The sequence below is a fragment of the Anoplopoma fimbria genome, chromosome 6 (genome assembly GCF_027596085.1).
Source record: "Anoplopoma fimbria isolate UVic2021 breed Golden Eagle Sablefish chromosome 6, Afim_UVic_2022, whole genome shotgun sequence".
NCBI lineage: Eukaryota > Metazoa > Chordata > Actinopteri > Perciformes > Anoplopomatidae > Anoplopoma > Anoplopoma fimbria.
The window spans coordinates 1,115,468-1,128,395 of record NC_072454.1 but is presented as its reverse complement, the minus strand read 5'-3'; the positions used below and the strand labels follow the sequence as shown (position 1 = coordinate 1,128,395).

Sequence of the window (12,928 nt, the reverse complement as noted above, 5' to 3'; positions counted from 1 at the left end):
GTTGTTGTCTCCACCAATGAGGAACTGTTGCCTGGTGACCCAGAACTCGTCTCCAATCAGATTGTAAGATCAGAGGTCTCGTGTGATTGGCTGAGATATTTTTGAACAGATATATAAACACAGCAGAGATTTAGTTTGTAGACTCAGACAGAAGGACAGTCAAGTTACAGTTTGTCACACATGTCATGGTGTCAATCAGATACTGCATTGTGTTGAAATCATGTTTAAATATACAACAACAGATAGAACACAAGATATACATATTTAATATTAGAGCAGATGTTTGCCCTACGTTTTGTTCATTTCTACAGTGATGAGTGACACATTTAGGGTCTCTTTCTACAGATATGTCACAGATTTCATTTCTTTACAAATATTAGACATTTAGCTCAAGAAGTATTTTGGATTTGGATGTTTTTAGTGCGAATCTTGCAGATTTTGTTCCCACATTTTGTCTATAAACTGATCCATGTTGTGGACTGCAGCAGCATCTGGCCTGTAGATCAGTGCAATGACACAGTAACCTAAGGGTTTTACTTTGTAATGGCTTCTGTTGGGATCAAAATGCTTTTGAAATAATAATAAAAACATATATATAATGTTTTCAGTGAAATTTACCCGAAAATCCACTTTTACCATTTCATGTGTTCAGAGCTAATACGTTGTGCCTGAAGTACACCTCACTCCCCATGTCACATTATTGTTTTGAGGCTGAATAACTGCATTCACACACTTTCAGATATCAGAAGAGGAAATTACTGCAACACAGTCAGAAAGAATGTTTGATTTTTCTACAAACTACAGGAAAGGTTGAACGTCAACGTATCAGAACCAAAAACACGTTTCATAACAGCCTCTCTGTTGTGAAATGATTGGTTAGGTTAGGCAACAAAACTACTTGGTTAAAGTTAGATAACAGATCAAGCTTAGTGTAACAATGATAACGTAGCTGCTAAACTCATAAATCCAACATATGCAACATATTGAGCTGATGAAATATGACTGTACATCCACACACAACAGTGAATCAATCGCCTCCTCCTCTTATAAAATACTGGAAGCTGACTTGAAACGCTGCTCTCATATCTCTGTCACATGCAACCGTTTGCTTTAATGTTTTTTTTATTCCATAAGTTCATTCTTATATTGTTCTGTAACCGTCTGCTCATATTTACATTTACATTTCCCCCACAAGGATCCGAAATGTTTTTCAAGATCAGACTTTTCTCCCAATGACCCAAACTGACTGCTGCATCCTAAATAATGAGGCAAACAGACCGCTGCACCAAAGCCTTCTATATATATATCTATATATATATAGATATAAATATCTATATGAATATATATAAAGCCAGAGACAAACTGAAAGAACACTGTGTCAGTGGTGGTCTTTAGCAGCAGTTTGGGGTGAATTATCTTCCTGTTTTCTCTTCAAAACATTACATTTCCAAAGCTCCTCTTATTAAATCATCTGTTTTGTGCTCAGTGGGTCTGATGTTGAACAACACATATTCAAATTTAGAAATTAAATCGGTGTTAAACGGTGTTTTCACGAACATAGACAACTATTCTAACACCTCTATCCTCTGACACACAAACACACTGAGTGTTTAATGTCCAATTCACAAAAGCACTTTCAGAAACATAATCTAAAATATGAATTATAACCAAATAAATGCACAGAGAGCAGAATCACAGGAGTTGCACTACTTCCCGATGATATCACAGGCGACCACGTTGAGTATGACTCGGCATCTTCACATTTCAACATGTCCGCCTGAGAGTGAACAACAACAAGCCGCTGTGTGTGTGTGTGTGTGTGTGTGTGTGTGTGTGTGTGTGTGTGTGTGTGTGTGTGTGTGTGTGTGTGTGTGTGTGTGTGTGTGTGTGTGTGTGTGTGTGTTTGTGGGCTTCTCCATTTTAACCAAAGCTAACTCTTAACCCTTCATGTGTAGATTGACTTGAGTTTTTTGAAAGCCTCCATTAAAATAATTTTTGCAACTTGTGTTTATTTATTTATCTCAATACAAGTCTTTATTATAAAACCATTTATTGATAACATCAGCAATGCACTCATTTATATATAAAATGATAAATCAGACTCACTGGTAGAAACAAAGTGAGGAGGCTATTCCATTTGTTTTATCATTCAAAACCTTGTAGATGTTGACTTGGTGCCATTATTTGTTTAAGGTTTGGATGAAACATTTCCTTGCTTGACTTTACGTCACTCAAAAAAAAGCCTCTACAGGCGTAACATTGTGTAAAACAACAACACAGCAGATTTGACATTTAAAGTTTGCAGTTGCCACACTTTATGCCCGACACCACCGATGCAAATCATATCTACTCAGCTACTTTCAAAATAGCATGTTGTGTCACATTTGTGTGTGTGTGTGTGTGTGTGTGTGTGTGTGTGTGTGTGTGTGTGTGTGTGTGTGTGTGTGCGTGTGTGCGTGTGGTTTCACACATGTCAGGGCAGGATTCGACTCACTTTCCATTGAATTAGTACAACAAATGGGTTCAGTGCATAACTCTCATTTACAACAATTTAACTGTCACACCCGACAAGTGGTCTAGTCTGGAAAATTAATTCTCATTAAGCAGCAAATGTGCTTTCATTTCTTTCACGCTGAATAAACTGCAGTCGTTCAACTCTTAACGGACACTTTGGCAGATAACCAGCCTCCCTTTGGAGCCACATCACTCTGGAGAAACATCCAACAAACTCCTGTGGCCAAAAGCAGTTTTTCTTTCATGTAAAGAATTACTTCTGCGTCATAACTCTTCCTCTTTACGTCCCACACAACCACGATAGTGTCAACAAAGAAAAAGAAAAGAGAAGGAGCGTCTTTAGAAATCAGGTTTGATTACTAGAACTAATCCTCTACAACACAAAGAGATCTATGGATTACACGGAAAATTACTTTTAAAGGATACTTTCACTTTGCCACAACTTGGAATTTATTTTCTTGGTTTTAACCATCACAACATTTTACTCACCATGTCAATAGCCAACGTATCCTCATACAACACTCCGTATATCTTACGAAAAGTAACTCCCAGTTTTCCGTCAAAAGTCCAGAAACACGTTTTAATTTGAGCTTGTTACATGAATACGTCTTTACAGAATAAACTCCCATCTTCACAGGAAACAACTTAGTTAGGTTTAGGCAACAAAAAGACTTTGTTGACTACTGAAGTGTTTTTACTGAAGTACGCAAATTAAAATTACGTGACAAATAAATAAACATTGACTTCTTGTTTCACACGGGGAACAAACAGCGGTCTGCTGGAGGGAAGATCTCTGTTTGTTGGACCCATCCACCTGCCTTCTTTATATTTCTCCTTCATTATTACATCGTTTACAAAATAGTAACGTATGACATCTACGAATTAAGGCCTGTTAGTCTTTGTAGCCATTGATAGAAATGCAGCAACACAAAAGATGGACAGCCAAATATCCAACAATTTATGATTTCTCAGCTCAGAAATTAAGTATAGAAGCTGTCGGTCCAACTGTCTCAATTTTTTGCAACAGCAGGTGTTTTAGTCGGAGTAATGGATGACGTCAAAGTCGATTTTAAAAGTCAACGCATTTGAAATCTTTTTGCCCTTTTAGCTGCTTAATACACTCACACAGTCATGACTTTGTCTGCCTGTTATCATAGAAATGCCATTGAATATGTGTTTGAAAGGAAACAGTATGAAGTCGTCTGCATATACAGAACACGCCAAAGATCCGGTGTGCTCTGAAGATTAATGCTGCCTTGTTGATGTTGATTACAAACAGTGTACTATGAGAATATGAAGAGAATAGTTTGAAACTCTGTTATCAACATTTAAGAGTTTTATTTCGTTTTGTTTTGCGCTGCATTAAACAATGATGGTCCACAGTTTGTCAAAATAAAATTAAGTTTATTGGAATGTTCAATTCATAAAATAAATAGTTTTAAACATTGATGCTGATTTTCTCGTCCTGTTGGTTTTATTGTAGTAATGTTGTTCTAAAATCATTGAAGTATCAAAGCAGAGCTGCAGAACTTTTAGTGCTGTCACTTGATTAAATGTGTATTATCGCAACAATTTAAGGAAACTCTGTGAATCTTCAGTATTTCTCTGCAAATGAAAGTGTCTGTAAATGTATTTGTGTTGACATTAATTTGAATTAGGAGCTTTTACTTAAATATTAAGGTTTTTTTGCATCTTCTCGTCGTTTTGCTGTTTTTAATGATGTATTTTTACAGAGTTGTTTTATGCAATCTTAATATTTTTGCATTAGCACCAACTCAGAAGCTTTATGGGACCTCAGTCACACAGACAATACTAATCACATGTTTTACTTTTCAAGTTTATAGTTCAAAAACTTTAATTTCAACCTTTCACATCTGTCTTCTATTAACTGGGTTAACTGCGCGACATCAACGTTTTCTCACCGTCCTCGCTGCCTCCATCATCTGACTCATGATGCACTTCTGTAAAACAAACCACCACCATTGTAAACGCGCTGCTTCAGACTGATGAATCACCGCTGCTAATACTAGTGTGTCTGCTGGTTAAATCTGTGAACACAAGCATGTGTAACTGTTACTAATGAGGCATGCCCCCCCCCCTTTATATTTAATAATTATTTGCGTAGTATTCAGTTTGTGAATTCATTACTTAAAAACCCAGGTTCCAGATAAAATGCCTTAATCATTAATAATATAAATATAAATAAACGTTTTAGGAAAAGTTGAAATTATGTAAATATATCTCACATGAAACTGTATTTCTACCCGCAATGTTCAGCCTCACATGTGACTGAATCAAAATGACAATAATTTCATTAAAATGCGTTCATTGCTGAAGACAACAGACCTCCTGTTTCTTACTATACAAGTCGTGATACTGATTAAAACGGGAAAGAACCCATTACTTAGAATCACTGGAAACATATTTCTATGAAAGAAGAAAGTAGCACAATGTGAGTATTTAACAACCTAATAAATGCAGTTATTCTTCTCCACAGAGGCAGATTTAATAACTTCATCTGTATAAATCCACACACATTTTAGTCTTCACATTTATTTTGTAAAAAAGACTTATGTTAAAGTGTCTTAAAGGCGTTGTTGATCTTTCTCCTTTCTTATGCTCAGTCATTCTAGATGAGATCTTTAGCTGCTGCAGGAAAGTTGATTGAAACACAAACGTGTTCCACTTTTACATTATTTCTCTTTTTCTTTTCCTGGCACTTCCCTTTTACTCGATCACTGCAGAGTTACTTTGCAGAGTTGAACTTTGACCACATTGAGGGCTGTTTGTAATACTGATGAGATATGAATTACAGCTTCCACCAACAGAGAACTTAAGTAAGGGGAGAATAAATCTGGATTTATAACTTTTGCCCTGAAAAAAACCCTAAACTTCTGAGTTATTTTAAAGGTTGGTTAAAGCCAAATTACAAAACATTTCATTTGGTCAATAATACATGGTTGTCTTTTATTCCCGGTCCAGTTCGTCTTCACACTGACACTTTATAAACCAATAAAATACCAATCTCACGAAGAAATGATTTGATTTCTAGTCAAGACTCTATTTGCAAATCATATGTCAGAAATAATTATCGACCAGTCATCCTTTAGTGTCGCACTGGGCTTTCAACTATCACATCCAGGTCACTGTTAAACGCTCAGAGCAAAGGACGTAAAAGAGACAGAAAGTTATTGCAGGGAGGAGGTTGTTGTGGATGGACGAGTCAGACAAACACAGGACTTTCACCCAGTCAGCGTTGACTTATCTTACCCTGCTGTTGTCACATAACAGATTATTGTACATAACAAACGTACTTATCTTAATCCAAACCACAATCTTTTCCTAAACCAAGCCAAGTATTTGTGTTGCCTAATTCAATTCAATTTATATTTATAGCACAAAATCACAAATTTACAAAATCCTTTATCCTTGGAACCTCACATTGGAAAAGTAAAACAGAATCCAAACCAAGTAAACCTAAAAAGTAAGTAAACTTACTGATGAAAATACACTATTATGTAACAAGTATAAACTGATGCAGGGGGTATTTTCAAAGAGTTGTGAGTGAGAACATGTTGGACCGACTGATAGATAATCATCACTACCATGACATTGGAAACCTGCACAAACCTACAGTTTGAATAATAAAAAGCATAAAGCATCCCCTGCTTTATGGTCTGTTTGACTCTAAATGGAGCATCATTTACTAAATGAACATCATGCTGTATTGAAGAAGACTTGAAACTAGAGATTGAGACCATAAACTCATGTTTACAATGTTTACTGAGGGAATAAATCAAGAGAGAAGTAGAGTCATTTTCTCATAGACTTCTATACAACCAGAGGAGTCGCCCCCTGGTGGACAGGAGAGAGAATGCAGCTTTAACACATGAAGCTTTGACTTCACTTCTCAGAACCAGAGGTTGCCGCCTGGTTCGTTAGAAACCTTAGAAGTTAGTTTTGGTTTTATTTCCACGGCCTTTGAGATTTTCATCCGTGAGGTTTGCTCTACCGCCCCTTTGAGCTAATCTCTGAAGACGAGGGCAGCTTGTGACTTCTGCCCCGCCAGGTGTCATGGAGGTCATTAGTGGCTGTTAGATTCACCAGAACACTGAGTCCACTGTGTCAGAGCGAGGCTGAACCCAGGACCGTCCCTCTTATCTGAGCCATAAACCACCGTGTGTGTGTTTATGGTGTGTGTCGCACATTCTGTGTAACTGTGTGCATCTCTGCTGCATGGAGATTTAAATGTGGTTTTGTGTGTGTGTGTGTGTGTGTGTGTGTGTGTGTGTGTGTGTGTGTGTGTGTGTGTGTGTGTGTGTGTGTGTGTGTGTGCGTGTGTGGAAAGGGTGCTCTTGGACATGTCTGGGCGTATTCTCAGTAACAGAGGCCTGAGGCTCTGCATTGACTGACACACACACACACACACACACACACACACACACACACACACACCCTCCATGTAGTTTTTATCGCACTATGGAGCATAAATGAAAACTGATATAACTCTAAAGAAAAAACATGTTGTTTTTTCACTAAAAGACAAATGAAAAAGGCTCCTGAGGATCCCGGGGTCTCCGTTTTTAAACCATCCGTCTTTTTTGTTATCCGGCGTGTTTAACCTCCGGTGAGCTGTCATCATCACGGTGTTAAAACTGATCCGACAGGCCTTTATCTTTTACTGTGTTTGTGTGACACTGTCTTTGAGATGAAGTCCGGTTAAGTAATTCTAATCTACCAAACAAGGCGAGACTTTGTACGGCAGCTCGTTCACGGTTACATCACCGTTAGTCAGCTTGCCCACAGATAAAAACAAAACAGAGGATTTACTGTAGAGAAACACAGCTTATAGACAATATAACTGACATCTGACAGTTCATTTAAATGTTTATGAAGTCAAAATCATAAAAAATGAGACCTGGGTGCTCGAATGTTCCAGAGATGGGAGACTCGTTTCCTAGAATGTTCCACTAAACCACAGAAGGTAGAAGGACTTTGAAGAGTCGTCTGTTTTGTAAATTAATTTGTCACTTTTTATTTCACTATTCTCTGTAAATGTCTTGATCACGTGCATTTAAGACATGAGAAAATGTGAATTGTTTGAATTATCTGCACTAAGCAGACCAGTGAGAGCTGCACAGCAGAGGAAGAGGAAGAGCAGAGAACATGATCGCACGTTTTGTTGTTTTATTTTGTCTTTAATTAAGCGTCTCCAGGCAGTAAAGCTCTAAACTTTAAAGTTAGACAAGTTAATCAACACATATCTACGGAGCATTGCACAGGTGACAGCGTCTACAGTTAAAACACTTCATTAACCGGTCTGCTGAATCGATATCATCGTTGTTATTCCTGTTGAAACAGGTTGAAACGTAGTGTTTGTCCGTTTGATTCGATCAGACGGGCAGAATAGACACTGTGACGCCTTTTGGCTCAGCATCCAATTGTATGGATCTCTGACGAGGGCAAGGGACAATTGTTTTAAGTTGTTGAAATGAAAACAAGTGCATTGGAATGAAAAGGTGAGTCAGCGAAATGGAAGAAAAAACACTGACACACGCTGAGACGGCCAGGTGCCAGAGTACGAACACGTCCTGATGAATATCTGTGGACGCTCCTCTTATCGGCTGACGTCTGCAGAGAAACAACACCGCAGTGAGTCACTGCTATCAGGGAACCGTTTTACAACCATCTCCCTGTGCTGCACCTGGACTCAGGTGAAAAACAAGTGGGACATTTTATAAGGAGATAATAAAAAAACTGCCCAAAAAAGACATTTTGTTTTCCTATTTGTGAAGTTTAACTTGAGCAGAAACCAAAGTCCCTGCAAGTTAAACTTAAGTTTGTTTAAAAGTTATAACAAGTCATTTAAGTACGGGTATGTTTATTGTTTGTATAAATACTGCTGAAACACTATGACAAGTATGTAGTACGGAAACTGTATTAGAATGAGCATGTATATAAAGAATTGGGCCACAGCTAACGAATGAGTTATTTCACAAATGTACTTATTTAATTTAAAACCTAAACAAGACACTCTGTCACTAGCCAAACTGTACATTTCCTGTGAACACAGTTTATTTTGAAAAGACGTTATGCACGTAACAAACGGGAAATTGTAACTTTGTATCAACATGGAAGTTTGTTTTAATAATAAACGCATTTAACGAGTGAAAACTGTACGTTTCCTGTAAAGACTGAAGTTTATTTTGAAAAGATACTGTAACGAATGGCAATTGTATGTTTCCTGTGACCACAGAAATTTATTTTGAAAGACATTAAATGTAAATAATAATGAAAAAACACTGTCACGAGTTGTGTTTTCTGTAAAAACTGATCTTTAATTTGAAAGACTATAATTGTTAAGAGACAAAACTGTATGTTTCCTGTGAACGCAGAAGTTTATTTTGAAAATAAACTATGTGTTAAAAAGAAAGCTATGTTTCCTGTGAACCCAGAAGTTTATTTAGAAAATAAACTATATGTTAAAAAGAATACTACGTTTCCTGTGAACACAGAAGTTTATTTTGAAAGACACTATATATGTAACGAGCAGAAACTGATAAAGAGTCCAAACTGACACTAAAAGGGGAAACTAGAGCGTCATAGTTTGAAGAGCAGAGACACTGATCAAGCGTCTGTATGTGACGAGACAGGAGTGAGAACGTGTTAAAGCATTAAAGTCAATATAAATATTCATTTGCTCAACATATAAGTCAGTGTTTGGTGACTTTCTGTCTGCGGTCATCGTCACCAAACGTCTCTTCCTGTTGTTGAGAGTCCAGTTTTTATTGCTTCTCATCAGTCCAGTGGAAGCGAACGTTTCCTGAATAGACTTTTACAGAAACGTGAACTGAAGCTTTGCTGTTGTCAGACAGAACAACAGCAGCTGACAGCTTCCTCCGACTCTGAAGGGTTTCACTGGTGTAACGTCATCAGTATCTGACTGTCGGGATTCACTTCTGCTAAACTCCACTGTTTGGGTCTGAAATTGGAAAAGAAAAGCGAATTCTCCTCCTTCTCTCTCTGACTGACTCACTCGGTCTCGTTCTGTTTCCTGTTCTGTGTTTGAGCTTCTCACGCTCTCTTTCAAACACCGACACACACAATCAGCCTTTCTTCCTTCTTTTTTTAGTCAGCGTTTTATCTCGCTCTTCATCTCGCATCTCTGCTGCTGAAGTGAGGAACACAACGTCTTAAATAAAAAATATTAAACTGACAAATCAGAAGTGACAACCTCTAAATTATCTGGAGGCCACTGGTCAGGTAATTATTACTTAATAGCTTATTCACACTAAGAAGCTGATTATTCATATTTCCCGTTCTCTCCATTGTACGTATCATTCTGATAAATGCAAGTTTTAATTGTAGATGAGACAGAAAGTATTAAACCGCATGATAAACTGATATATATCCCGACTGTTTAAAACTGTACGGTGTCACATGGTAGGAAACAATAATGATGTTAATGTAAAACTTTGGAAGACATTTGCAGACCCAGCACATGGATTTAACAATAATAAAAAGTAACCAAATATTCAAATATAATACTGTTGTATTTTACTTGAATTATGATACTTTATACTTTTACACCACTTCATCTCAGAGGGAAACATTGTACGTTTTTACTGCACTCCATTTTATCTGACAGCCTGTTTTTAATGTTAAGATTTTACAATATAACTTTTAAACATTAAACCAGTAGTTCCCAAAATATTTGAGTCGTCTGCTTAACGTCACAAATGTTGCCATGCAGAGATTTTGATGCACATGGTGGTGCGTTCTTTACATGACGGTTTACTAAAAATAGATTTAGGAAATGTGCAACATATTGCCTTGTGTACAGTATTTAAATATATCAAAATGTACTGAATCATGCTCGATGCGTATTGCCAATCCAATACAAAGCCCCGTCTGTCTGCAGTTCATCTCTTAAACTAGTGAACCCATCAACACGAGATGTTTTGCGCTCTCATTGTTGAAAACATTAACGCAGAGAACCTGGAAACAAAACGCCTCCACCTCTGATGGACATTCAGTTCATCTCAGCAGAACCAGAACATGTTTTGGGAAAGAGTAAATCTTTTATCGATGATGCACGCTCTTATATTTTGAAATTTAACAACGTGGTTTTACAGCCTGGAGGGTCTGAAACTCTCTCGACCCATAAATGACAACTTTTTAAACCCTGCAGTGTTACTCAGCAGTCGCTCTCAGTTTATCCTACAGTTGTTAAAATAACATTAACTAAATTATTATCTTTTATTAGAACCAACACGTCAGCAAAGTTAAATGTGTCATTAGGGTTTCATCATCATCACTTTTCACGTCTCTTCTGTTAATCAACCCTTGCTGCTCTACTCCCTTTGCAAACACAAGCAGCCATATTGTTTTCTCCACATGTAGTTTGATTTTTGAGGAAGTGCAGGAGTCCTGTGATGCGTTCAGGTGCAGCCTCTGATGCAGGAGAATAAATCCAAATCCATAAGAACTTGAGTTTATTAAACCTCACAGACAATATTGATTCATCCCCAAATAAACAGTTAATTGTGTGTATTTTCTATATAAGAAAGTAATAAGTAAATCGTTTTGTTGAAGTGATAACATTCTTATGAAAGCAGTGTTTTAATGCTTTAAGCTTTTCTTTGCACTTTGCTAAAGCGGCTGGAATAAAAATTGTAATTTCCAGTTTATCAGCAGAAAAATAATCTGCAAATGTTTAAAAAAATGATTCACCTTCCAAGTAATCTTACCAGCCAAAGAACTTTATCTGACGCTCAATTCACCAAACTGTCGATCCAGAAAATAATAAGTAGATCAGACCAATAATAAAAATAATCTTTGCAGCAGCAGCCCTAAATTATGTGATAATTAATTAAGATGATGATTTTTAATTATGTTATTGATTTGTTGTATGTGAAGGACACAAAAGCACTATTGTTCACTATTCACACTTGTTCTTAAAACAGTAAAAGACATTTATTTTCTCAGTGCATTTCATGACCGTTTATATTAAAATACCAAAACAAAAGCTGGATTTAAAACTTATTTATTTGATTATTAAGAAACAGGATCTACAATTATCTACAACACAAAGAGAGGAAGAATGATTCATTCAGTCACGTTGACTCATTAATGTGTTCATGAAAGTGTTTCTAACATTTCATGGGTCAATATTGAATTAGCAGATCAGAAAATGCACCTGCCTATATTTCAATATAATATACTTTTAATGACGTTCAAACCCTCAGCTTGAGAAACCAACTATGTTTGTTGAAGATAAGTACACACTGTGGTTTCCCATTGGATACTTGGCTGTGAAAAGAATATTTCTTTCACTGTCATGATGTAGGTTATTAAAATGACATTAATATCGTTTATCGGAATAATTTCTGGGAAAATATTGTGCAACAAAATGAGATATTGTACATGCTGATAACTGATCCAGGATTGTCAAACAGCGGATGTATTGTTTTTTTCTGTTTGGGCAATACATCTAGGACTTCTTTAGTCATATGTTTTTTATCACTGTATTTGTTTTGTCATTATATTTACCTACACAGCTTTAGTGATAACTCCAAATATTACTACAGAACAGTTCATGGTTGTAAAGACAATAAATATTTGATATATATATATATATATATACACACACAGTATATACACACAAAAATACAGCAGTTAAATGTAAGAAATAAAGCTTACAACTTTTGATTCAAACTTATCTTGCTCTCTTTCATTAAAGTCTATGAATGCCTGTAAATCACAAAAAATATGAAGAATTTATTGTTTTCAAGTTGCTTTTCTCAGCTTGTTTCTAAGAAAAATAGATATATAAAGTGATGTATTTTACTTTCTGTGTTCACCACCAGCTGAAATTCAATCAGCATGACCTCACTGGGTGGTTTTAGCAGATTTTTAGCTCCAAAACAGCCCACAAGTGTTTGGGAAGCCAAAGAACCTCAGCAGCTGGACAGTTCACGACCCTGTGAACCTCCTGCAGGTGGTTTTATGATCATTTGGTGCAATGCGACAATAATAAACGTACCTACTTATCTTACGCTTCAACTTTCGAGCAACTTATTTCCTGAGGTGAAGCCACAGCACTCCATTTCTTTTCCCAAGAACCAGCAGAAAAAAACCACGACACACAGTTCCCACCTCATCCTGTGGTCGCTGCTCCCAGACGCCCGTCTCCTGATGATGATGTCATGACCCCAAACTGACCCGGCAACATCTCAACTGGAACACAAGGAGGGGAAATAAATAGTTAGGACACCAGAGAAAGAAAAGAATGCATGTGAACGTGGTAAAATAACGTTAAAAGTATAAAAACATAAAGATATTGCATGATGTGGTGGTCAGGTGGTGCGGGGCTTCATTATGTGCTTTATAGGCCTACTGTGAGCAAATAAAA

At 36.8% G+C, this 12,928-nt stretch overlaps 1 long non-coding RNA gene across 3 annotated transcripts in view; it reads right to left on the bottom strand.

Annotated features, from left to right (window-relative positions):
- LOC129092652 (uncharacterized) overlaps positions 1 to 12,928 on the bottom strand; it is an 87,194-nt gene that overhangs the window by 18,786 nt on the left and 55,480 nt on the right. The window contains exon 4 of one of the 3 annotated variants that reach the window (XR_008531264.1): positions 12,560 to 12,753. This is a non-coding gene — a long non-coding RNA (uncharacterized LOC129092652). Of the gene's footprint in view, positions 1 to 12,155; positions 12,754 to 12,928 lie in introns of those variants that run through there. The other 2 variants (XR_008531263.1, XR_008531262.1) reach the window with 2 other exon arrangements.